Source organism: Giraffa tippelskirchi, chromosome 5 (genome assembly GCF_054371585.1).
Source record: "Giraffa tippelskirchi isolate mGirTip1 chromosome 5, T2T-mGirTip1v1.2.pri, whole genome shotgun sequence".
NCBI lineage: Eukaryota > Metazoa > Chordata > Mammalia > Artiodactyla > Giraffidae > Giraffa > Giraffa tippelskirchi.
In genome coordinates this window covers 126,758,028-126,782,684 of record NC_137279.1, presented here as the reverse complement: position 1 = coordinate 126,782,684, position 24,657 = coordinate 126,758,028, and the positions used below count along the sequence as shown (strand labels likewise).

The window sequence follows — 24,657 nt, the reverse complement described above, 5'->3', positions numbered from 1 at the left end:
AAATACATGTCTACACAAAAACCTATTCATGAATATTCATTGCATATAGTTCACAATATCTCAAAGGTAGAAACAACCCAAATGTCCACGAAGAATGGCTAAATTAACATTGTATACCCCACACAATGAAATGTTTTTCACCAAAAAAATGAAGCACTTTCACATTCTATAACATGGGTGAACCTGAAAACTACTATGCTAAAGTGAAAGAAGCCAGCCAGAAAAAACACATACTATATGATTCCATTTATAGAAAATATTCAGAATCAACTGAGTAGATTAGAGAAAGAAAGATTAGTGGTTGCCTAGGTCTGGCTGAGGGATTGGGAAGGTTATAGAGGGGGTGACTGCTAAGGTGTGTGGGATTGCTTTTGGGGATGATGAAAATTTTCAGAATTAGAGTGTGGTGATAACTGCACAACCCTGTGAATATACTGAAAGTCACTGAATTGTATACCTTAAATGGTAGATGATATGGTAGATCTCAACAACGCTGTTATATGGTTACATCTCAACAACGCTGTTAAAATATACACACACAAAAGTTCAGGGGTTGGTTATCAGCTGGCTTGGAGCAGGGACAAGGATCCTGCCTGGGTGGGGCCACCTCCCGAGATGCAGGGGCTTCCTGCCTTCCCACTTTTGGCAAGTGTGACTCAGCTCCATGCGGCCTCCCTGCCGGCCCCCAACAGGCTTCTGAAGCGGATCCGTCCCGGGTTATGAACCAGACAACCTCTTGACCCTGCTTTCAGTAATACCACGAATGGAAGGGGAACCTAAAGGAGATTCATTTTCACTTTCACCCACCTGATTTCGCTCCAAGCTGACCATTTCCTCTCAGGCCCGCTGCATTCTTGGAAGACGGCAAGACCAGATGCAGGTCTGGATGCTAAACCCTCAGTGGAGGAGGGGGTGGTGGGGAGAGGTTGCCCGTCAGCCCTGCCACCATGGCAGCCTCCTTGCCCCCGAGACCCGGAGGCTGAAAGCAGGCTTTCCAGGCAGCGAGTGAAATCGAGATTTCCTTTCCACATGGTTTCAGAATGGGGCTCCGTGTGATTGAAGGGGCTGTTGAGTAATACCCAGAATGAGGTTATGGCCGGGGAACAGTGGGATGCTGGTACGGAAGTCTTCCTGCCTGACTCTGAAATTCTCTCCAGGCTGTTTAAAGTGCTGGTCTTGTCAGATGTGGACATCTGCCCGGCCCACACATCTCCAATTATCCCTCCAGCCACAGGAGGCTTTGCCCATTTTGGCAAAGGCACAGGCCTCAGGAGAAGGATTTGGGCCCACGGAAATTGCAGAGGACCTAAGTCTGCTGAAAGGCCTCTGGGTCTGCCGGCAACAGAGAAAGCTCCACGGAGGGAAGGACGCCGTGGGTGGGCCAGGTTCCCACGAGACCAGGAGCAGTCTCCTGGCCACCCACAGCCATGATGGCCCCACCTCTCCCTTCTTGCTCCCATCACTCCCAATTCCCGGTTCCACTTGGAGGAAAAGTGGCCACAGGCCACAACCCTTCTGAGCAGCTCCAAGGGAACAGGTCAATAAACAGAGAGAAGACAAACATCAGTAAGAAAGAGTACAACTTACAAAGCACATGTTTCCAGGGAGAAGAATCCAGAAAAAACAGTCAAAGGTTATCTGGAGCCCTCATCCTACATGCTAAGGAAGTGCCTTCTTAACCCTGAGGGAACAGACACTCCATTCCCTATTCTTCTCATTTCTAGCCCTGTGACCCCAGGAACCTCCATGCCCAGCACCCAAGACCTTGTCTCTCTGTACATCTCGCCCCCAACATCTGTCCTCTGTCCCCTCCATCTCACCTTCTTCCTTCCCATATAGCACCCAAGCCCTGCAGCCAGGCAGGTGGGAGTTACAATCCTTGGCAGGTGACAGTGGGCAAATCTCTTGACCACTGTACTTCCCTTTTGTGTCTGCGTGTCCTGGGAGAAATAATAGCTCTCTCTTTGTGGAGCTATGGTGAGGGTTAATGAGAAAATGTGTGTACTCAGCCCAGAGCAAATGTAGGAACTTTTTTTTTTTAATTCTCTTTTCTCTCTCCTCCTCCCTTTTTTTCATTCTTTCCACCATCTTTCCTTCCTTCTCCTGAAGTTAACTTTTCTAGGCTTAAACCTCCATCTCAGCCTCAGTGGTAAGCTGGGTGATCCCCACTCCCAGCTGGTTTGCAGGCTCCTGTGCAACACATTTCTGTACCCTGGTGAGGGATCTGATCTTCACCCAGTTCCCAGCTCTGCCCATCTCTGGAGCCCCCTGAAATGCTGTCTTGGGCTGGCTGCCACACAGGAAAGGGGTCCCAGCAGGGCTTAGCTTGTCATCAGCCCCACATTGTGACTTGCAGTAACTTCTGCATTAGATGACATTCACTGTGTTAGATAAAGAAACAAGGGTCTCCTTTCAGTTCAGTTCAGTTGCTCAGTTGTGTCTAACTCTTTGCAACCCCATGGACTGCAGCATGCCAGGCTTCCCTGTCCAGCTAAAGCGTCTCCTGTAGCTGCTGCCTCTCCAGGGCCTGAGCATTGTTCCCCAGAGTAGGCAGGAGGGATGCATTCCTGTGAGGGATGCAGCTCTACTTTGCTTCCCATTCAACTTATTTGGGCCACAGCACTGTGCACCTGTGAGGTGTCCCATGACCATTACAGGGACTCAGTTTGGTCCCTCTGAAGCATCTGGGCAAGCATGAAGGGGTTGGGGAGAGAGGGTCCTTTGGTCATCTGTAGAACTCCATAAAGAATCCAGTCCCTCACTTTGGAGCCCACATATCATAGTGAACCAGCCAAGACTTGTAATCACCCCTCCCACAAGTAAGAAGCAGTATCCTAGGAGAAATGGTGGTCATCCCCTCCCAGATGCCTAGAGAAGCCTTGGCTCTGTAAGGAAGCACTCACCAGATAGGTTTTATGCATGGAGGCTGCTGCCCATCACCATGATGGCTCCTAACTACTGACAGTAGTGACCAATTGTGGGGAGGCAGTCTGACCTGCCTTGGCACCACTCTTGTAGTGGTTGATGGAGGTTACCAGTATTACACAAAGTTCTCCAGTGAAATAGACCGAGAGGATGAATGGATAAGAAAGATGGATGGATAGATGGATATGTAGAAGGATAGATAAACAGATAAATGATAGATAAAGTAGGGGAGGAAAAAGAATTGTTTTCCTTCTATCTTTCTAAATGCTCAGTGGGGTCCCTGTAACAAAATGGATTAATAAGAGAAAAATAGAAGTTTTTTTTAACATGTATGTCTCATGGAAGACACCCAGGAAAAAATGAGAAACTCTCAAAGAGGTATGTTAGAATTCTGGTTCAAATACCATCTTCAGCTAAATCAAAGAAACAAGGGTGTGAGGGAGTCAGTTACAGAGGAGATGAGGAAAAGTGTGATAAACAAAAGTACAGTTTGTTATACAGGCTTTAATTGATGTCTTCTCCATTGATAAGTTTCTAATAATTTGTCATCCTTCTCTTTCAGGTAAAGATAAGGAAACACCCTCACAGAGATTTTTCTTTAATAAATGCAAATTTCCCTTATAGAAGAGTAACTTCTACTCTGTTTTGACGGCTTCTCCTATGTTTACTGTTTCTCAGAACAATCAGCTCAAAATAATCTCTATGCCAAGGGCATTTTTTGGGGTAGCTTATTCTGGTCTCCTATAATAGGTAGATTTAAATCCTTATAAATTTATTTATAAGGATTAGCTCATGAGATTACAGAGGCTGACAAGTCCCAAGATCTGCAGGATGAGTCAGCAATATGGAGACTAAGGAGAGGGGATGGTGCCATTTCTGGCAGGCTCAAGACCCAGAAAGAGCCAGTGTTTCAGTTCACATTTAAAGGCGGTGGGGGAAAGATCAATATCGCAATTTGAAGGCAGTCAGGCAGGAAAGAATTTTCTTTTACCTAGAGGAGAGTGAGCTATTCATACCTTCAACTGATTGGATAGGGCCCACCCATATTAGGGAGAGCAATCTGCTTCACTCAGTCCAGTGATTCAATGTTAAGCTCACCCAAAAATACCTTTACATAAACAGCAAGAAGACTGTTTGGCCAATATCTAGGTACCCTGTGACCCAGCCAAGATGACACATAAAATTAACTATCACACACCCTTCTTTTGAGCTTCTAGAGCAGCTTTCCGCAAAATATGTTCTTCATGGAGCCCAGTCTTAAGAAATGCTCTACCAAAAAGAGAGAGAGGGAGAGGGTGAGAGAGAGTGAGAGAAACATTGTATGGTCAAATACATTTAGAAAATATGATATATTTCTCCCTACCCTTTCCCCACTCCTCTTCAAGTCTTAAAGAGTAGTAGCAGATAAAGACAAGTGAGAAGTCCTGTAATCAAGACAACTGTTTAAAGGTGTTTGACCCAGTAGTTCCCAGAATGATGGAACACCGTTTAGGAAATGCAGCTCCAACAGTGGTTTCAAGCTGGCTGGACATTTGCAGCACATGGGGAGCTTATTAAGTGACAGTTCCCATACTGTCACTGGAGTGAGATCTGTAAGTCCTCATTCCTAAACACTCACCTTCCAGGATGAGGAAGCTGGGAGCTGCTCCATTTGTCATTCACCCCATTCACTTAGGTATGTCCAGGGAAGGGGAGCCACTTCTAGTTAAGTCTCCTTCTCCTTGGCCTGAATCCCTGCTTTGGTGAGGATATTGTGGAGACCATCCCTTCCTGGAGTCACTCCTATTGTCCTCCTAACAGACGTACTTTTGGAGCCCGTTCTAAGCCCCAGGGAAGCAGCAGGATTAAGGAGCATAATAAATGAAGGGGCTGAGTGCACATCCGAAGTGTTGCACACAGTCGTGGGTCTCAGGCCTCGCCTGGCCCTCTGGGTCCTGTTCAGTCACCAGAGCCTCTTTCTGTCTTGGTCACGCAGCTGTGGTTAGCTGTCCTCACACACTATGCCTGCCCTCACTGTTCCCTCTCCTCCCTTACATGATGCCCATCTATTTTCACTTGGATAACTCTCTCCAAAGTGCAGCCCAGTTATTGTCTTATAGAAGTTTTCTCAAATACCGGGTAGAGTTCAGTGCTCCTTGGTGCTCCCATAACACTGCATGAAATTCCATTCTAGCATTTAGTGCATATGTGATACACTCATGTATTTATGAGTCCACTCCTTCCTGGACCCTAGCTCTATTCCCCTCCACTTTAAAATTGAGGGTGTATGAAAAATCTGAGGTCCCATTGCATGAACATTTTGGCTAAAAACTGGTGTTCTGTATCTAAACTGCCCACCTATCGCTAAGTTCTAATTGGCTACTAGTGCCTACAAATTCATCTTTTCCAAACAACTCGCTGTTCTGCCCTCCGTTTTGTGAAGGGTTAGAACACCTCCACCAGGCCTTCAGTTCTTTAAAGTCAGACAGTATATATTAAATGTCTTTGAACCCCCGGAGCCTGTATATTATAGGCTTTCAGTAAACCTTGGTGGAAATTAACTGAACTGTTGATAACTTCTAGGAGACAGTTCTCATTTATGTGATTCATTATCTTCATGATTTCATAGGCAGAAACCGAAGCCCGTGATGTTTCCTCTTTTCCATACTTCCATATTAAGGACTCAGAGATTCACCAGGAGGAAGAGGGGGCAGCAAGCTGTCTGGAAATCACAAATTAGTAAGAACTCAGCAAGTATCTAGAAGGAATTAGGGACAGGAGGGGCAATCAGGATTAAGAAATGACAGTAGCTTATAGTCAAAATCGTCATGAAAGGAGACCTCATATTTTGCCTAAATAAATGAAATTTTAATTTCAAGAAGAAAAATTTTTTAAGTTAAATATATTGTTTTTGCTGGTTCAGTGCTCTTATTTCATGAGCAGCCTGGACATTTGAACAATATCATCAGTCAAGGCCCAACAGGAGACCAACAGCACCTGTAATCACAGCTGTAATTGTGACAGTAACTGAGGAAAGATCAACAAAGGTACCAATGACAAAGGTATGTGTGTGTGTGCTCAGTCGTATCTGACTCTTTGTGACCCCATAGATTGTAGCCCACCAGACTCCTCTGTCCATGGGATTTTTTTCCAGGCTAGAATACTGGAGTGGGTTGCCATTTCCCCCTCCAGGGGATCTTCCCGACCCAGGGATCGAGCCCTTGTCTCCTGCATTGCCAGGCAGATTCTTTATCACTGTGCCACCTGAGACGCCCTTGACAAAGGTGAGATGGGGTTAATTATTGTCCAGTAAAACCAGTCAGGGATGATGAGGTGCCCAGAGCCTAGCAACACTGGGAAGTTGCTCCTGCTCCTAGGCCTGAAGGGGTTACCAGAACCTGGGAATAACAGACTGCAGGGGGTTGCCCACAGGAGCCAAGAGGGAGCTGGAGGGAATAAAGACCCATCATCACTCTCTGTCAGCCTTCTAGTCTCTTATGAGAACTCCTTGGCAAACCCTACCAGAGGCTTGGAGGACCAAGAAGCCTGTGGATACAAATCTCCAGCCTCCTGGGCCGTAGAGCACGGTGGAAAGGAAGGAAAACCCATCTGAAAAGGCAATGAGGATTATGCAGTGAGCCCTTGATTAAAAAATAAAGTCACATTCCTTTACTTAATGTCCATATCATAGCAACTCAGAGCCCCGACCTCCCTCAAATTAGTCTCTTCTCAAGCTCTGAAGAGGGTATGTGTACTCAACTTCTCCAACTAGTAGTATACAAGTCCTAGGCCCTTGCCTGCTGCTGGATGTTAGCAGCATCTGTGATATTGAATTATATTTGTTCTTTTTGAATCCTAGGTCATGTGGGCTAAGAGAGGATAATTTTAGAGATTCTGGGAACTTCCTGGTCACCTGATCTGTGATAGTCATGGATCTAGCTGTCTGCTGAAGTAAAACTATCTCCCATTGCCCTCACACACTGTGAGTATAAAATACTAGATTTCCAGAGTTTTGTAGAAAGAAGAGCTGCTTCTGGGTCATTTTACAGACTTTAAAATAGGAAACATGTCTTCATCTTATAGTCAGAGAATGGTGATATATCAGATGTCTAGGTTTTATATGAGAGTTAAGGGAGAATTTTTTACTTTCAAAATTTTATGACCATTTTGGATTAAGCTTAGGTCATTTCTTAATCTAAATGGCATTGCCTATCCTTAAATGGAAATTGAATTGTGATTTTTATGAGTTTTAGAGCCAGATTATCCACATCATCTATTATTACTAATCTGTCTTGAACTGAAACACTACAGGCTATTGTAATAAACTAGTGAAATTTATTGGCACTCAGCACCCCAGAGTGAGATAAACAGCTGTCTGAAAACATTTAGTGTGCCAAAAATTATAATTTTTGAAGGTTTACCACCAACATTTGAAGTCTCAAGCTCAGAATCCTGGTTTTGAGAATTCCAGTTATAGAATCACTGATGACATTTCTCAGAACTAATTTGGTTGATGTGGGATGTGTATCAATCAACTCCCACCTCTTTCGATCAATACCTCCAACAGGATGTGGTGAAATTCTGTTTAATTTGTTTTCATAGCCAAGATGTCTCTTAGAATGTTTTCCCTGGGAGAGAGGAAGGAGGAGATGCCAGATGCTTCTAACATCACCTTCTGCTGGTCAGAAGCCCTTTGGGTATGAGAATATCGGGGGATTGTATTAAAATGTTTTTGCCTGCAAGTAACTGAAAATTTCAAGTCAAAAAGACTTACACAAGAAGAAACATTTCTTATTTTACATAACAAAAAGCCCTGTGATAGAATTGCTCCCAAGTTAGTGACATCACTAAGAACCTAGTTTCTCTCCATTTTTCTGCTTTGCCAGCCTTGGTGCAAGTCTACTGCCTTGTCCTTACATTATTAGCTTGTGGGAATAAAATGGCAGCCACTTCTATAAGTATCACATAAAAACACAAAAGTGTCAAATAAAAGAAATATCCCTGTTTCTCTTTTAAGAAGGAGCTAATCTCATTTCTTATTGGTCTGAAGTGTATCACATGTTCAGGCTTACACTGTCTCTAGTAAGAGGAAGAGTAAGGGTCACTCGAAGTAGCTTAACTTCATCAAGGGTCAGCCTCAGGAAGCTGGGGATGGTCACAGCCCACCTGGAAGCACAAGGGCCTCACTAAGGAGGGGATACTGAATAGAACTGGGATTCAGTTAGGAAGGAGGGTGGGTACCACGCCCATGGGAGGAGACAACCAACAGTGTCCACTGCAGACATCTAGCCACATACCTGAGAAAGTGCCGCAGGTAGGATGGAAGGTGATGGGCAAGTCAGTACACTCAGGGCAGGATGTTTTTTTCAGGGGTGCTGCTGCCTGGTCCTCATTCTCCACACAGGTGAGGGGAGCTCTGTTTTAGGAAACTGGATGGGCAAAAAACAAAGGCAAACCTAGCGGATGTCCTTTCAGTATACGCTTGCATATGTAACATAATTTTGCATTTTTATCTGCATAAATATCTTAAAGTATGTACCTAAAAGATGTATGTATTTTATCTGTATAAACATCTTTAAAGTATGGAGTTAAAAGGGCTTCCCAGGTGGCTCAGCAGTAAAGAATCTGCCTGCCAAAGCAGGAGACACGGGTTTGATCCCTGGGTTGGGAAGATCCCCTGGAGAAGGAAATGGCAACCCATTCCAGTATTCTTGCCTGGGAATCTCATGGACAGAGGAGCCTGATGGGCTACATACAGTTCATGGCATCACAAAGAGTTAGACACAACTTAGTGACTAAACAACACCAGCAACATGGAGTTAAAAAGATGAAAGGGGTAGAATTCTCATTGTCAAGCACTTGAGTACTCTCTACCTGGGCTGTATGCTTTCCCAGGTTTCCTGGGCATGGTCTTCTACAAACTCTGACTCATTAGATGACTATGTGTCAGACCACTTGTACTAATTCTTCATTGGGAATGTACCTGTGAGGAAGCCAAGAGCTTTCAGGTGACATTTCCACATCATCATAAACTATCTCCAGGAGAAAAAGCTATGTTTGCTTTTCTGGGTCACACCTAGTCCTGCTCTCACTGACAGCTGGAGGACTGTTATTTCATGAAGTCTAGACTTGTTATCCTGCCCCAAGTGCACACCTGCTCCCCTGTGACTCAACCACGAGAGAGCCACCCAATAGCCACCTGGCCTCTCACTCCAGTCCACCTTTTGAAAGTCACTTATAGCTCCCTTTTGCCCATTCTTATCCTTCCTATTGGGCTTTCCAGGTGGCACTAGTGGTAAAGAACCCACCTGCCAATGCAGGAGACGTTAGAGATGCAGGTTTGATCTCTGGGTCAAGAAGACTCCTGAAGGAGGGCATGGCAACCCATGACTTAGCATGCACTCACACATCCCTTCTATCACACTGAAGTTGGACTTATCAACCTTGTGTTGCAATTTTTAGGGTGTGTGAGTGCTCAGTTACTTCAGTCATGTCTGACTCTTTGCAACCCCATGGACTATAGCCTGCCAGGCTCCTCTAGGCTAGTAATTTTCCAGAAACACAAGTTATCAAGACAAGTGAGTGATCCTGCCAGCTAAACTGCCAGTCCTTTCATGAGTAAAGTCAATATTTTCTCAACCAGGGGTCTATCGGCTGGATACCAAATCAACTCTACCTTGAAAGGGTCAAAAATGAAACACCTTAGCTGCATGTTGCTAAGGGGCACACTATTGTTTAATAAAGGCCCTCCAGACATCATTTGTTAAATAAATGAATGAATCTACCAGTAGCATGTGGCCTGTTGGGTCAAAGTCCTGCTTATAGCTGGCTAACCTCCCTTGAAGACCCTAATAGGGCCTTTCTTTCTACAAAAAGGTCCTACTTTTCCAGGGAGGCAGTATGGTTTAGAGGTTAAGGGCTCTATGCTAGAGTTACTGCATTCAAATCCTGGTTCTGCCACTTACCTGCCATAGGATCTTAGGGAAGTAATTTCATGTCTGTGTGAACGTGTTCTCATCTGCAGGATGGTACAATAAGTGTGTCTACTTCATAAAGTGAAAGTGAAAGTGAACTTGCTCAGTCGTGTCCAACTCTTTGCGACCCCGTGGACTGTAGCCTACCAGGCTCCTCTGTCCATGGGATTCTCCAGGCAAGAATATTGGAGTGGGTTGCCATTTCCTTCTCCAGGGGATCTTCCCAACCCAGGGATCGAACCCGGGTCTCCAGCATTGGAGGCAGATGCTTTAACCTCTGAGCCACCAGGGAAGTCTACTTCATATGCATGTTGTAATTGTGACATTAAAGTGATTGGATATACCATGCTCAATAAATGTCAGCTGTTAATATCATTATTTTTTAAATGTTTATGTTCTTCAACCCAGAAATTCTGCTTCTAGGAATTTTTTCTAAGAAAACAATTGTAGATTTATTAACAAAAACAACTAATCATTTAGCATATTTCATAACATCAAAATCTAGGTACAATCTAAATATCCAAGGATGAGGAATTGGTTGAATAAATTACAATATATCCATAAAATGAAACACTATTCAATAATTAAATATCAATATATCTCTGGATATGACATGGAATGATGTTCATGATGAAAGTGAAAGAGGAGAGTGAAAAAGTTGGCTTAAAACTCAACATTCAGAAAACTAAGATCATGGCATCCAGTCCCATCACTTCATGGAAAATTGATGGGGAAACAGTGGAAACAGTGAAAGACTTTATTTTGGGGGGCTCCAAAATCACTGCTGTTGGTGACTGCAGCCATGAAATTAAAAGACACTTACTCCTTGGAAGGAAAGTTATGACCAACCTAGACAGCATATTAAAAAGCAGAGACATTACTTTGCCAACAAAGTTCCATCTAGTCAAAGCTATGGTTTTTCCAGTAGTCATGTATGGATGTGAGAGTTGAACCGTAAAGAAAGCTGAGCACCAAAAAATTGATGCTTTTGAACTGTGGTGCTGGAGAAGACTCTTGAGAGTCCCTTGGACTGCAAGGAGATCCAACCAGTCCATCCTAAAGGAAATCAGTCCTGAATATTCAGTGGAAGGACTGATACTGAAACTCCAATACTTTGGCCACCTGATGTGAAGAACTGACTCATTTGAAAAGACCCTGATGCTGGGAAAGATTGAGGGCAGGAGGAGAAGGGGATGACAGAGGATGAGATGGTTGGATGGCATCACCAACTCAATGGACATGAGTTTGAGTAAACTCCAGGAGTTGGTGATGGATAGGGAGGCCTGGTATGCTGCAGTCCATGGGGTCACAAAGAGTTGGACACGACTGAGCGACTGAACTGAACTGAACTGATGTTCATGAAATATGGTTAATAAGTGATAAAAAAAACTAAAATATAAAATTATATAGTAGATATCATTTTATAAAAAGATAGATACATTTTAAAAAATATGAAAAATAATAAGCATACATGCATGCAAAGAAAAGGGTATACCAAGGTGTTAATGGTATTTAGGATTTTAGACTAATTTTCCTTATGTATGCTTTTAATTTATCTATAATTATAAATAATCCATGTAAAAATCCGAAGAATTCCAAACTGTGTTGTATTCTTCCCGTCCTGAGCATGGCTGACTGACCCGAACCTGCCGAAGTCCAGCTCTGGCAGCCAGGGAATCTCCCTGAAGGGATGAATGGGGTCGGTGAATGATGCAGCCTCTCACTCATTTGGACTGCATCTCAGCGGAGAAAATGATGCAGTCTCTCGCTCAAAGCACTGGGCTGCATGTTTATTTTAAGCATCAGGTTTTCTTTTATACTTTTACAAAAGCATTAGGTCAGAGGTATGACATCTTCAGTTTCCCCTCACCCATATTTACTGTCTCCATAAATCATTGTTGTCCTTCAGAGTTCCCTCTTAAGTGTCCTTGTGATAACATTGTAACTCAAGTTTGTCTCTGGGCTGCATATTACATTCCTCAGTTTATTTCTTTTCTCTTTAAATCCTGCTATCCCCTAGTAACTTAAGCTCATCATCTCCTAAAAAGGCTTTTAGCTATTAGTATCTCTAAAATACCTAGTTCCCATAAGCTATAGTAAAATATGCCAACACTACAACATATCTTAAACTTTTAGCTTCTAACTATTCTTAATTATTCCTAACCCCTAAACTCAGCAAACTTCTTTTGCCATAAACATTCCCCTTACAAGCAGGTTTCAGATAACAATGTTTCCCACGGCCTCAAGCTGCAGCCTATGTGCTCATCCTGGAGTATTCTTTGTAAAGATTCTTGAACAAATGTCAATAGTTAACTTTATGGATTATAACATTCTTTTCAGCCAACTCAACCGGAGGAAGGAAAGGACAAGTCAGAATCACAAGACCTAACTCCTTCATCCCGGGACCGTGCCTGCGGGATGAGGAGAGGGGGTTGGGGCCGTGCCTCCATTTTGTCAGTAATGCCTATTGCGGCTCCCGACACGAACCTGCTCAGGAAATTAGAGCAAGGATGTTCCAAGAGTAGGTACCCAGTCAAGGGCAGCTCACCCATGGGCATATCCAGTGACCCATGAGGTGTGAGGGCCTCTGCCCAACATGGGGACAGTGAACATCAGACAGAGCCACTCTCCTGGGATCTGGACAAGACAGTGGGGAATGGAGGGGGGGCAGTCTGGCAGTTGAAGAGTACAAACTTGGACCTGTGAGATGGGCTAGAGGCTCTACAGGAAATAGAAACCATGGGGAAAAGGAGCAGAGGGGATTTCCAGTGCAGCCTTTGGCTCCTCATGGCTTACTGGTTCTTGGACCAGCTTTAGTCCACAGCTGTCTTTAAAATCAACCTCAGTTCTGAGAGTATTTTTGAGTAGGTTTCTGTGCCTCACAGCAAAAACATCTGAATGACCAGTTTCCCTACTACTGTCTTCCCAAATGGATCATGCATTTCTTTAGAGCAGACAGCATATCTTCCACACCATGCACATACAGCTCAAGTCTGGGTAGAGTTTGTGCTAAAGTCACTTCGGTCATGTCCTACTCTGCAACCCCATGGACTATAGCCTGCCAGGCTCCTCTGCCCATGGGGATTCTCCAGGCAAGAATACTGGAGTGGGTTGCCATGCCCTTCTCCAGGGTATCTTCCTGACCCAGGGATCAAATCCATGTCTCTTTTGTCTCCTGCATTGGTAGGCAGGTTCTTTACCACTAGCACCATGCAGAGTTTAGTTGTTCATTTAATGCTTCATGTATTCATTTCCACACTCAACAAATATGTAATGTGTGTTTATGATGTGCTAGGTACACTTCTGAGCTCTAGGGATATAAGGATACAACAATAAACAAAATAGACAAAATATCTCTGCCCCCTGGATTGGTAAGATATAATAAATAAAATATATATAATTATGTTTTAGGTCATGAAAAGGGCTCATGTGAAAAATAAATCAGGAGAGGGAGCACTAGGGTGGAGGGATGGGAGGAAGAAGGAGTTGTAATTGTAAACAACATAGTCAGAGAAGAGAGAAACATGGAAACAAAGTCCTAAAGGAGATAAGGAGGCATGCCATACAATTATTTGGGGGAAGAGCATTCCAGGCAGAGAAAACAGCACAGTGCAAATGCCCTGAGGCAGAGAGAGCCTGGTGTGTTTGAGAAAGATCAGTGCCACCAATGTACTGGAGCAGAGCAAGCAAGGAGGAGAGAAAGGCTCTTGGAAATGGACTCATGCCTAAAACATGAAGGGACTAGAGAACAAGGGAGGTGTAAGGAAGGCAGAGGTTGTTCCTGAGAGGGATGTGTTGAGGTGAAGCCTAGACCTCCAATCTAAGATTGGAAAGTGAAACCTGAGCCCTTACTTTGGGTCCTACCTTTGGGTAGGAGAGGAGGTCAGTGAGGGAAGAGAGGGGCTGGATCACATGGTTGGGTCATGGAGGGTGCAGAGGACCCTGACTTCTACTTCTAGAGATGTGAGGAGACACAAGGAGCTTTTGAGCAGAATAGAGGCATGACTCGGATTTAACAGATTACCCAGGCTGCTATGAGGAAAATGGCCTGGAGGGAGGCCAGGATATGGATATTTGCACAACACCAGGGGAGATGATGGGCGTACAGATGAGGGTGGGAATCACAGCTGTGGTGAGAAGAGGTGAAACCACATTTCAAATGTGATTTGAAGGTGGATCATCGCAACAAACATGATATCCTAAAGAGATATGGCCCAAAACAAAGGCTCTGGCTCCAGTTTCAGGTTTAGGTTGAAGGTCAACATGTCCCTCCCAGGAACAACTATTATCTGTTCTCGAATGACTCATTTTGGTTTTGGACAATAGGGCATTTCCACAGGTCTCTGTCTGGATGAATCTTCTTTCTTAAATGATGCCCAACTTTCCTCCCTTCTGACTGTTCACCACCAATTGTCAAATAATTGAAAGAACCGCATTGTCCATTTTGTGATCTTATCAAGTCTTTGGCAAGTTCAGACAAAGTAGCAAAATTCCCCTTTAAAATTTATTTACATATTTTCGTTGAAGATGAAAAAACAGATTCTGCATAGCCTTGGAAGCGAGCAGGGCAGGGAGACACTAAGGAATGCTCAAGGCCAATGTTCCTAGAGAAAAGTTTCCCCTGGGTTGAAAGCTGAGAATCAATTCAGGAGGGTGATTATAGTACCTTCTGTGTCATGAATCACTGCTGAGGCATATCACACAGTGTCCTGTGGCCTCCGAGACTTAACATGCCTCCAAATATAGCTAATAAGTTACTGGGAAGAATTTTAGCCCCTTGATAAACATCTCACTGAGGCTGAACCATGTAACTTCTGGAAATTAATAACCAGACCTCCTCCCTCAGCTTCACCTCCCACGAACAGAACATTGTTCATCAAGAGAGCGCAGACAGCTTTGAAACATACATTGTCTCCATCTTTCCAGCTATGAACAAAGGATGAATTAATAGCCCAGGAGAAAATTATGCTCAAAATCATGCCAGGAATGGGGCTGTTGAGTTTCTGAGTCAAACAGTACCAGAGCTAATGTCTGCCAATGCATGTGGCTTAATTGCTCAAAGTCATTTTCAAGGAGCTGTACCAGAGGCTGACAAGCTTTGTTGGAATTATCAGAATTTTTTCAGGCTCTGTCTTGTTGGCCTACCTCATGCAGGAGTCAGATGAAATGTCAGAGGTGCAACTGCCTAAACTCCAAGCCACAAATTTCCTGCCCTGCCTGTGCTCATGGCTTTTCTCTGAAGTCCTTTGACTTTGGGGTCAAATGATCTGGTTTTGCGGAGAAGGCAATGGCACCCCACTCCAGTACTCTTGCCTGGAAAATCCCATGGATGGAGGAGCCTGGTAGGCTGCAGTCCATGGGGTCGCTAAGAGTCGGACACGACTGAGCGACTTCACTTTCACTTTTCCCTTTCATGCACTGGAGAAGGAAATGGCAATCCACTCCAGTATTCTTGCCTGGAGAATCTCAGGGACGGGGGAGCCAGGTGGGCTGCCGTCTATGGGGTCGCACAGAGTCGGACACGACTGAAGCTACTTAGCAGTAGCAGATCTGGTTTTGAAATTTAACTTCACACCTCTAGTTGTATGGCCTTTAACAAGAGGCTTAATTAGCATCATTCAACAAATATTTATTGAATACCTACTGTGTTCCAAGTACTGTAAACACTGATGAGTACACAGTTCTTGGAGCCTTGATTTCCTCATATACTGATACTATTCATATCCCCCTCCCTTGAGAATAAGCTTAGTAGAGAGCAGGGTTAGTAAGAAGATTGAGATGTTTGCTAAGCAGTCAGCAGAAGGTAGGTGCAACAGAGAATGATATTCATTATTGTAATTTTAAGGGTATATTCATAGGACTTATCTGCTGGTCCAGTGGCTAAGATTCTGAGCTCCCAATGCAGGGGGCCGGGGTTTGATCCTTGGTCAGGGAACTAGATTCCACATGGTGCAACTAAGAACGGGTATAGCTGAATAAATAAATATTTTTCTTTTCTTTTTTTAAAATGATTCTCCAGACAGTATTCATATTTTACAAGGGGATAAAGAACATTTTTCTCAACTGGCAGGTAAGAAAACCCGGTCCTCTTTGAGAATGTAATCAGAAGTCCACTCCAGAATTTCACGCTCTTTTGAAGCAGTCTTTCACTGGTCCCTGCCCATGTTTCCAGGATGATTAATTTCATGGCAGCCTGATTGGACCATGGCGTCCCCAAATATTTGGTCAGACATTATTCTGGGTGTTTCTGTGAGTGTATAAGCCAAGTAAAGCAGATTGTCCTCTTCCATGCTTGTGGGCCCAAACATCAACTGAAGCCCTGAATGTACAAGAAGGCTGATCGTCCCCTGAGTAGGAGAGAATCCTTTCCTGTCTGAGTGCTTTCAGAGTAGGACATCATTTTTTTCCCCCTGCCTTCAGACTTAAACCAGAAACACAGGTCCTTCTGGGATCTTGAGGCTATCAGCCTTTGGATATAAACTACACCATCAGCATTCCTGATTCCTAGGCCTTTAGGCTTAGTTTGACTAACCCCTCAGCTCTCCTAGACCTCCAGCTCACTGATTCATCCAGCAGATCTAGGGATTTGCTGGCCTCATAACTGCGTGAGCTGTAAGAACTTATTAACTCATGTATGGTATTTGGTAGAGAACTCAGAAGCAATAAGAAGTTACTACCCCAATTAACTGGGCTTTCCAGGTGACATTAGTGGTAAAGAACCTGCCTGCCAATGCAGGAGACGCAAGAGACACGGGTTTGATCTCTGGGTCAGAAAGATCCCCTGGAGGAGGAAATGGCAACCCACTCCAGTATTCTTGCTTAGGAAATTCCATGGACAGAGGAGCCAGGTGGGCTACAGTCCATGGGGTCGCAAAGAATCTGACATGACGAGTGTCTGAGCCACATCCCAATTAACTAAATTTGCTTTGAAATTTTTTTCCACTTTATTATTTTCAAGATAACCTTAGTTTTTTTTTTTTTTTTTTTTTTGGTGTATTTTCATCTCTTGATTTCCAGAAAGTGGATAAAAATATCTTACTACTTTAGATTAAATAATTCTCTCCACAGTCAAGCATGTATCAGGAAGAACTGCATTCCCTTGTTTCAGCCTCTTTTACCATACCTGCCTTTAACAAATGTATGGATTAAGCATTGCATACAGTATAATATTTCAGTATATTCTAGCCATGAATTGCCCAACACTTAATCAGGAAAGTAAATAGCACTGGGATTAAAACACTTCAAGCAATCCGGGTAAGCAGTTTTCATTTTACAGGATCCCTTTGCTAAGACAGCATTGCTTATACATCACAGATGATTCTAGGGTTCACACATCCAAATCTGACTTCAGTGATTTCCTGGTGTCAAGGACACAATCCTCCTTGCATTATCCAGTTTCATTGCCAGTGGGAAGAAAATCATTGTCTTATTTTTCTTTTCTCCAATCACACCTAAACCCATGTCACATGGGACCTGTAGAAGCTGTGTCTCAGCTCAAAGAAAAGTACAGTGATGTCTCTCACATGCCTGCTGAAAACCTATCTGGATCAAGGTGAGTGAAGGCTCTCCTCAACCTTCTCAATGCCTTGCCCACTTCCCCTCCAACCTCAGGGTCAGTCCCTGCTCCCAGTCTGCCTTCAGGGAGGTCTTGGTTCTAGCCATTCCTGGGAGAAGGGTTGCTTTTTCCTGGGAGAGCTTTAGGAAGGCTAGCTGAGGCCTGGATGGCCCTCATCCAAGTGAACACATGGTACCCAGAGTCATCTTTTGATGACCTTTGCCCAGGGAGGAGGCGGGATGTGAACAGTCCCCAAATCCTCCTTCTTTGGCTTTATGATGTGCTATCTTATTATTTCCAGATGTTTTTTCCTAATAATACTTGCTTGATCTAAAGTGAGAGTGAATCTGCATTCCATGAACACACAGTGGACATGGGGAAATAATCTAAAAAGAGTGGGAAAATAGAATATTTGCAATTAAATACATTTTTTTTTTTGGCCTGGATGATTCTTATAGTTGATAATCCACCCATGATGGCATGCATATTGGAAAGGGACAAATAAAACTATCCTTATTTGCAGATAACATATGTCTATGTAGAAAATCCCAAAGAATCTTTTCTAAAAAGCCCCAAACAAACAAAAACAAAGCAAACAAACAAACAAAAACCTTCTAGCACTAATAACTTAGCTAGGTGACAGGATACAAGGTCAATATTAAAATCAATTGTACTCAGCCATTAAAAAGAATACATTTCAATCAGTTCTAATGAGGTGGATGAAATTTGAGCCCATTATACAGAGTGAAGTAAGCCAGAAAGAAAAACACCAATACAGTATACTAATGCATATATATGGAATTTGAAAGATTGTAACGGTAACCCTATATGCGAGACAGAATAAGAGACACAGATGCATAGAACAGGCTTATGGACTGTGAGGGAGAAGGTGAGGGTGGGACGTTCTGGGAGAATAGCATTGAAACATGTATATTACCATATGTGAAACAGAACACCATTCCAGGTTCGATGCATGAGACAAGTGCTCAGGGCTGGGGCAATGGGATGACCCAGAGGGATGGGATGGGGAGGGAGGTGGGAGGGGGGTTCAGGATGAGGAACACATGTAAACCCATGGCTGATTCATGTCAGTGTATGGCAAAAACCACTATAATATTGTAAGTAATTAGCCTCCAACTAAAATAAATTAATTAATAAAAAAATAAAATAAAAAAATAAATAAAATCAATTGTATTTCCCATATACTGTCAATGACCACATGGAAGCCAAAGTTAAAAAAATAATACCATTTACACTACACCCCCTCCCAAATAAAATATATAGACATAATTCTAACAAAACATGTATAGGATTTGTTTTCAAAAGACTATAAAATGCTGATGAAAGGAACTAAGGAAGATGTTAATGGATGCAAAAACATGCCATGTTAACAGCTTGGAAAACCCAACCTAGTAAAGATGTCAATTCTCCCCTAGTTGATCTATAGGTTTTAACACAATTTCTATCAAAACCCCAGCAAAATTTTTATTGGTTTAGACAAGATTATTATAAAATATATGTGGAAAGGCAAAGGAATTAGAATAGAAAATAATTTTAGAAGAATAAAGTGAGAGGAATCACTCAATTTTAAGATTTACTGTATAACTACAGTATTCAAGATAATGTGTCTTATGGAGGAATAAATACACAGATCAATGAAACAAAATAGAGAAGTCAGAGGTAAGTCCACACACGTACAGTCAACTGATTTTTGACAAAGGAGCAAAAGATACTCAATGGAGGAAGGATAGGTTTTTTAAAACCGATGAGGCTAACAATTGAATATCCATAGGCAAAAAACAAAACAAAACTCAAACACACACTTTATACAAAATTAATTCATAAAGGATCATAGATTTAAATGTAAAACTATACAACCTTTAGAAGAAAACATAAAAAACCTTCAAGAGCTAGGAAAAAGTGAAGAGTTCTTAAACATGACACTAAAAGTGCAATCCATAAATGGAAACACTAAGTTATATTTCATCAAAATTAAAATCTTTTTTCTGTGAAAGATGCTGTAAAGAGGATGAAAAGACATGCTATAGACCAGCAGAAAATACTTGCAAACCATACATGTGGCAAAGGACTCATGTCTAGAACATAAAGGACTTTCAAAACTCAGTACTAAACAGGGGTTGGGGGGTTGGGGAAGGTGTGACTATAAAGGTGAAGCATTGGGGATTCTTTGTGATGACAAAGTGTTCTATATCTTGATTGAGGTGGTGGTTACACACATTTGCACATAGACTCATATGTAAACAAAGGAAATCTGAATAAGATCTGTGCCTTTTACTCATGTCAATTTCCTGGCAGTGACATTGTCCTGCAGTTATGTAAATATTACCAATAGGGGAAACGGGGGGGGGGGGGGGGGACCGGTACACACAACCTCTCTGTACCATTTTCTGCAACCTTCTTCGAGTCTCTAATTATTTCCAAAGTAAAAGTCTTTAAAAATGGTTGCCTGGGTGGTCCCCACCAGTAGATAATCCTCAGGATTACTGTGACTTTCCCACCATCGACAGCAGATCTTTACAGGAACGGACTGGGGCTTTCATCTCTTTATGACGTCCATATGCTGAGCACAGACATGCTCAGTATGCTTTCTAAATGACAGCTGTCCTTGACCTCCTTTGGTTCCCTCCTCCTACTGGGGTGTCTGCCTCCCTTGCTTTTACTTACAACTGCCTGAGATTTTCATCACCCAGTGCCAGAGGAGCTCCCCTTCTTCCAGATTCTTCAGATTCTGATGGCTACAGAAGGCTAGTCCAAATGAATTATGTACCATTCTATGTCTTCCAAATGAGAGTAAGTTCTTTGAGGTAGACTCTCTATCATGTGCACCCCTGTATCTCCATCCCCTAGAACAGCGCCCAATACGTAGTAGGGACTCCGGAAATATTTATGGACTGAGGGCCTGACTATCCATTAAACAAATACAAAAAAGAAAAGAGCAGAAACAATCTTGCATTCAAATTAAGGAACAGGTCTATAGGTTGCTCCCCAGGAATGAGGCAGCAACCTCCATTACATGAGTGTGCCTTATATAAGGCCACCTAACTCACATTCAAGGGCCACCCTGTGTGCAGCGATTTCTCCCTCAAGATCCCTACAAATGCTGCAAAGAAGGAGCACTGTGCAGTGCCCTCAGTTGAATTCTACTCAAAAGCATTTACTGAGCCCTACTGCCAACTACAGGGATTCAGAAGTGAGCCAAGCCCGCTTCCTGCCCTAAGGAAGCTCCTGGTACCACTGGGGGAGACAGACAGGCAAGAACATCATCCTAATAGGTAAGCCCAGGCTGCTAGGACAGTGAGCAGAGTGGAATCCCAGTCGAGCTCAGGGGTGACAAGGAATATTCCCCAAGGCATCAGGCAGATGGGGAGTTGGAAAGATAATCATTCCTGAGAGCATAGTGTCTCTCAAACTCTGGGCTAAATGCCTCAGTGGGCCCCCTACTAACCCCAAAGGAAAGTTAATTCTTTATACTCACCTGAATCTGGAGAACAAGTAGTATCAGGCAAGTAAGAGAAAGGAAAGTGTGCTCCCAGGTCAAGAGAGCAGGAGGTGGTGCTACCTGATATCCGAGGCTTGTCAGTGCAGATCACTTCTATCACTGGGTTAGAATTTGACTGTGATTAAGGTGAGAACGAGAACCAGGAATCACTGACAGGAGCCAGACCCTGGAAAGTTTTGTTTGGTGCTCCCATGAATGCCAACAGCCTACAGACCAGGCCCTGCGGAAGCCTGGCATTCAAGGGACTGAGCCAAAATTGCTGCAAATGTTTGGTTCAACTTCATTCTAAATGTTTTTAGGAGAATGTTGCAGCAGATGCTATAGCAGATACCTCCTACTCCTTAACATTTCAGGCCATACCTGCACGCTCTAAGGTGCCAGCTCTTGCACTGACCAAGAACTTTTTCTGACCGCCAGGGTTCACTGAGCCTGGCCACATGGCTGGTTGCCCACACCCCACAGACCTCAAACAATGCAGTTGGTTATAAAACACCAGCTTCATTTCCCCTTGGGAGAAATAACAGTGGGCCACGTGTCCTATGCTGGCTCCCAGAATTCCCCAATAAACTTGCGTTCTGTTTGTCCATGGTGGGATTTACAACATGATCTTCCCTTTATTGGCTGCCTTCCCTCCCCAGTCTCATGCCCCAGTCCCTGCAGAAGTTTCCTGGGAGCAGTTCCCAGATAAATACCCACATTTCAATCCTTATGTCAAGGTCTGTTTCTAGGGTAGCCCAAATTAAGACACACACACACACACACACACACACACACACACACACACACACACACACACACACACAATCTCTGGTTGGAATAAAAGAAACTGGTAACAGTGAAGAAAAATACTGGGGAGAACACTGGTTGAGGATGAGGTAGCAGGAGATTTATTTGTCACTAAATACTCTTCTCTTACCTTTTGGGTTTTGGACCATGCCCATGGATTTTCTATTTAAAAAATAAAATACTTTTTTTTTCCTAAGAGTTCTGAGTTAAATTTTATTTGGGGCAAAATGAGGACTGTAGCCCAGGAGGTGGCATCTCAGGTAGCTTTGAGAGACTGCTCCAAAGCGGCAGTGGGGGAAGGTCAATATATAAGGTTTTGGTGAATGGGGAGTTCAATATCATTAAGCACTCAGTTTACAAAAGGGTTTTTTGTTAGTCATGAGGCTCTGATGTCACCATGAAGGAATTTAGTGCTTCTCTAGATATGAGGAGATGCAAGGACTGAGATCATAAAATCTGTTCCTGAAAACCTCCAACTATCTAAACACCTGTCCCACCAGATTCACTGGAGCACAGAGTGCCTCACTCCACCTTAAACTTCCTCAGGGGGTGTTGAAGGTCAATAGCTATAGCAGCAAGGGGTTCAGTCTCTGTAGAGACAGATGGCAAATGCCTTTGCTGTTCAGTTGTTGGCAATGCTCTTGATAAGTGCCAATTTGTAGTTGACATGACCCCCTTGTGGTCATAAATCAGACCATACCTTGGGGGGCATTTCATGACCATTCTCTCATTGCTGGGAAGGCTCGTTCCTAATTCTGAAGGTTTTTGCTGATAGGCCACTCGATGTGCTATTGCTGGACTAGGTCTTAATAGTCAAAGATCTCTGGACACTTGTCTTGTAGTCATGGTCCAGGAAAGTATTCCCTTTCATTGCATCTTCCCATATCTAGAGTTACACTATTACAATCATTGATCATATATAGAGCTATACATTTGGTCAACTGCTTCAAGTCTAGTCATCATTATTTTCATTGGAGGCTCAGTCATACACTTGGTAATACAAAAAACAATAATCTTGTGAAACAAGCAAAACTCAAATAGTACAGTTAATAACATTAGTGGAATTAAAAGTAAATATTTTAGCCATGAGCCTCCCACACCAAACCAGTTTTTTATTTTATTTTTTTCTTTATTATTTTTTTTTATAAATTTATTTATTTTAGTTGGGGGCTAATTACTTTACAATATTGTAATAGTTTTTGCCATACGTTGACATGAATCAGCCATGGGTTTACATGTGTTCCCCTTCCTGGACCCCCCACCCACCTCCCTCCCCATCCCATCCCTCTGGGTCATCCCATTGCCCCGGCCCTGAGCCCTTGTCTCATGCATCGAACATGGAATGGTGTTCTGTTTCACATACGATAATATACATGTTTCAATGCTATTCTCCCAGAACATCCCACCCTCACCTTCTCCCTCAGAGTCCATAAAATTGTTCTATGCATCCGTGTCTCTTATTCTGTCTCGCATATAGGGTTATCGTTACCATCTTTCAAATTCCATATATATGCATTAGTATACTGTATTGTTGTTTTTCTTTCTGGCTTACTTCACTCTGTATAATGGGCTCCAGTTTCATCCATCTCAGTAGAACCGATTCAAATGTATTTTTTTTAATGGCTGAGTAATATTCCATTGTGTATATGTACCACAGCTTCCTTATCCATTCATCTGCTGATGGACATCTAGGTTGCTTCCATGTCCTGGCTATTGTAAACAGTGCTGCGATGAACATTGGGGTACACGTGTCTCTTTCAATTCTGGTTTCCTCGGTGTATATGCCCAGCAGTGGGATTGCTGGGTCATATGGCAGTTCTATTCCCAGTTTTTTAAGGAATCTCCACACTGTTCTCCATAGTGGCTGTACTAGTTTGCATTCCCACCAACAGTGTAAGAGGGTTCCCTTTTCTCCACACCCTCTCCAGCATTTATTGCTTGTAGACTTTTGGATAGCAGCCATTCTGACTGGTGTGAAATGATACCTCATTGTGGTTTTGATTTGCATTTCTCTAATAATGAGTGATGTTGAGCATCTTTTCATGTGTTTGTTAGCCATCTGTATGTCTTCTTTGGAGAAATGTCTGTTTAGTTCTTTGGCCCATTTTTTGATTGTCAAGATCGTCAAGACTAGGGAACGGGTCACTTAGGCAGAAATATGATTTTTCATATGGTTCATCAAATGCATTACATTAAAGGATTTATCAGGAATGAAAAATGTAGCATGCACTTTGAATTGTAGCACAGATATCTTCCTGTGATTCTGTAAAGTGTCAAGGGGCTTGCAGTTGTGTAGCACTGCCTTTCTCATCATAGAGATCTCAGAATTCAATAAGCTAATAGCCCAGTTACTATCATTTAAAGCTTATGAAAGTTGTTAAAGCTTCAGTATGGCCAATTATATCCTCCAACCTCAATGAAGACCCTCACACACAAAAAGCTGCTAAATGGTCATACCAGTAGAATACAGATCTTTGACCAAATGGGATCATACCAATTGTAGATTGGTTGGGGTTACCTCTAATTTGTTAATGTGTATGACCTTAAATTCATGGAAATCCAGGCTACACCTTTGTATCCATCCCTATAGATGTCAAGGCCATAAATTAGTACCACAAATCCACTGAGTTCCATACCAATTGGTCTCTCTAAGGGTAATAATAGGCATAGTTCATAAAGCACCCAGCTCTGTCTCATAATATTACCAGGTTGGTCATTTTTAGTATGATCTAATTGTTTCCAACATAGAGGAGCTTTTAAACTTAAATGATCATAGTCTGGTATTAACCATATAGATCCATCTCATAATTGTGAGAGTTTTCCTTTTAATAGATGAGAGGTTAGTTTTTTGATTGAGACTTAGCTCATCACTCTGATTGAGTTTGAATGACCCTAAGAGAAAACTTCAATCTATGGCC

General features: G+C 42.9%; 1 long non-coding RNA gene and 1 other non-coding gene across 2 annotated transcripts; one reads left to right on the top strand and one right to left on the bottom strand.

The window, feature by feature from the left end:
* The first annotated feature begins 6,043 nt into the window (after positions 1-6,043).
* LOC145504897 (uncharacterized) lies at positions 6,044-8,449 on the top strand. Its single transcript, XR_014052572.1, has 3 exons — positions 6,044-6,188; positions 6,764-6,886; positions 7,507-8,449. It is a non-coding gene; the product is annotated as an uncharacterized LOC145504897 (long non-coding RNA).
* Positions 8,450-10,098: 1,649 nt separating this feature from the next.
* Positions 10,099-10,170, bottom strand: TRNAW-CCA (transfer RNA tryptophan (anticodon CCA)). Its single transcript has one exon. It is a non-coding gene; the product is annotated as a tRNA-Trp (tRNA).
* Positions 10,171-24,657: the final 14,487 nt, after the last annotated feature.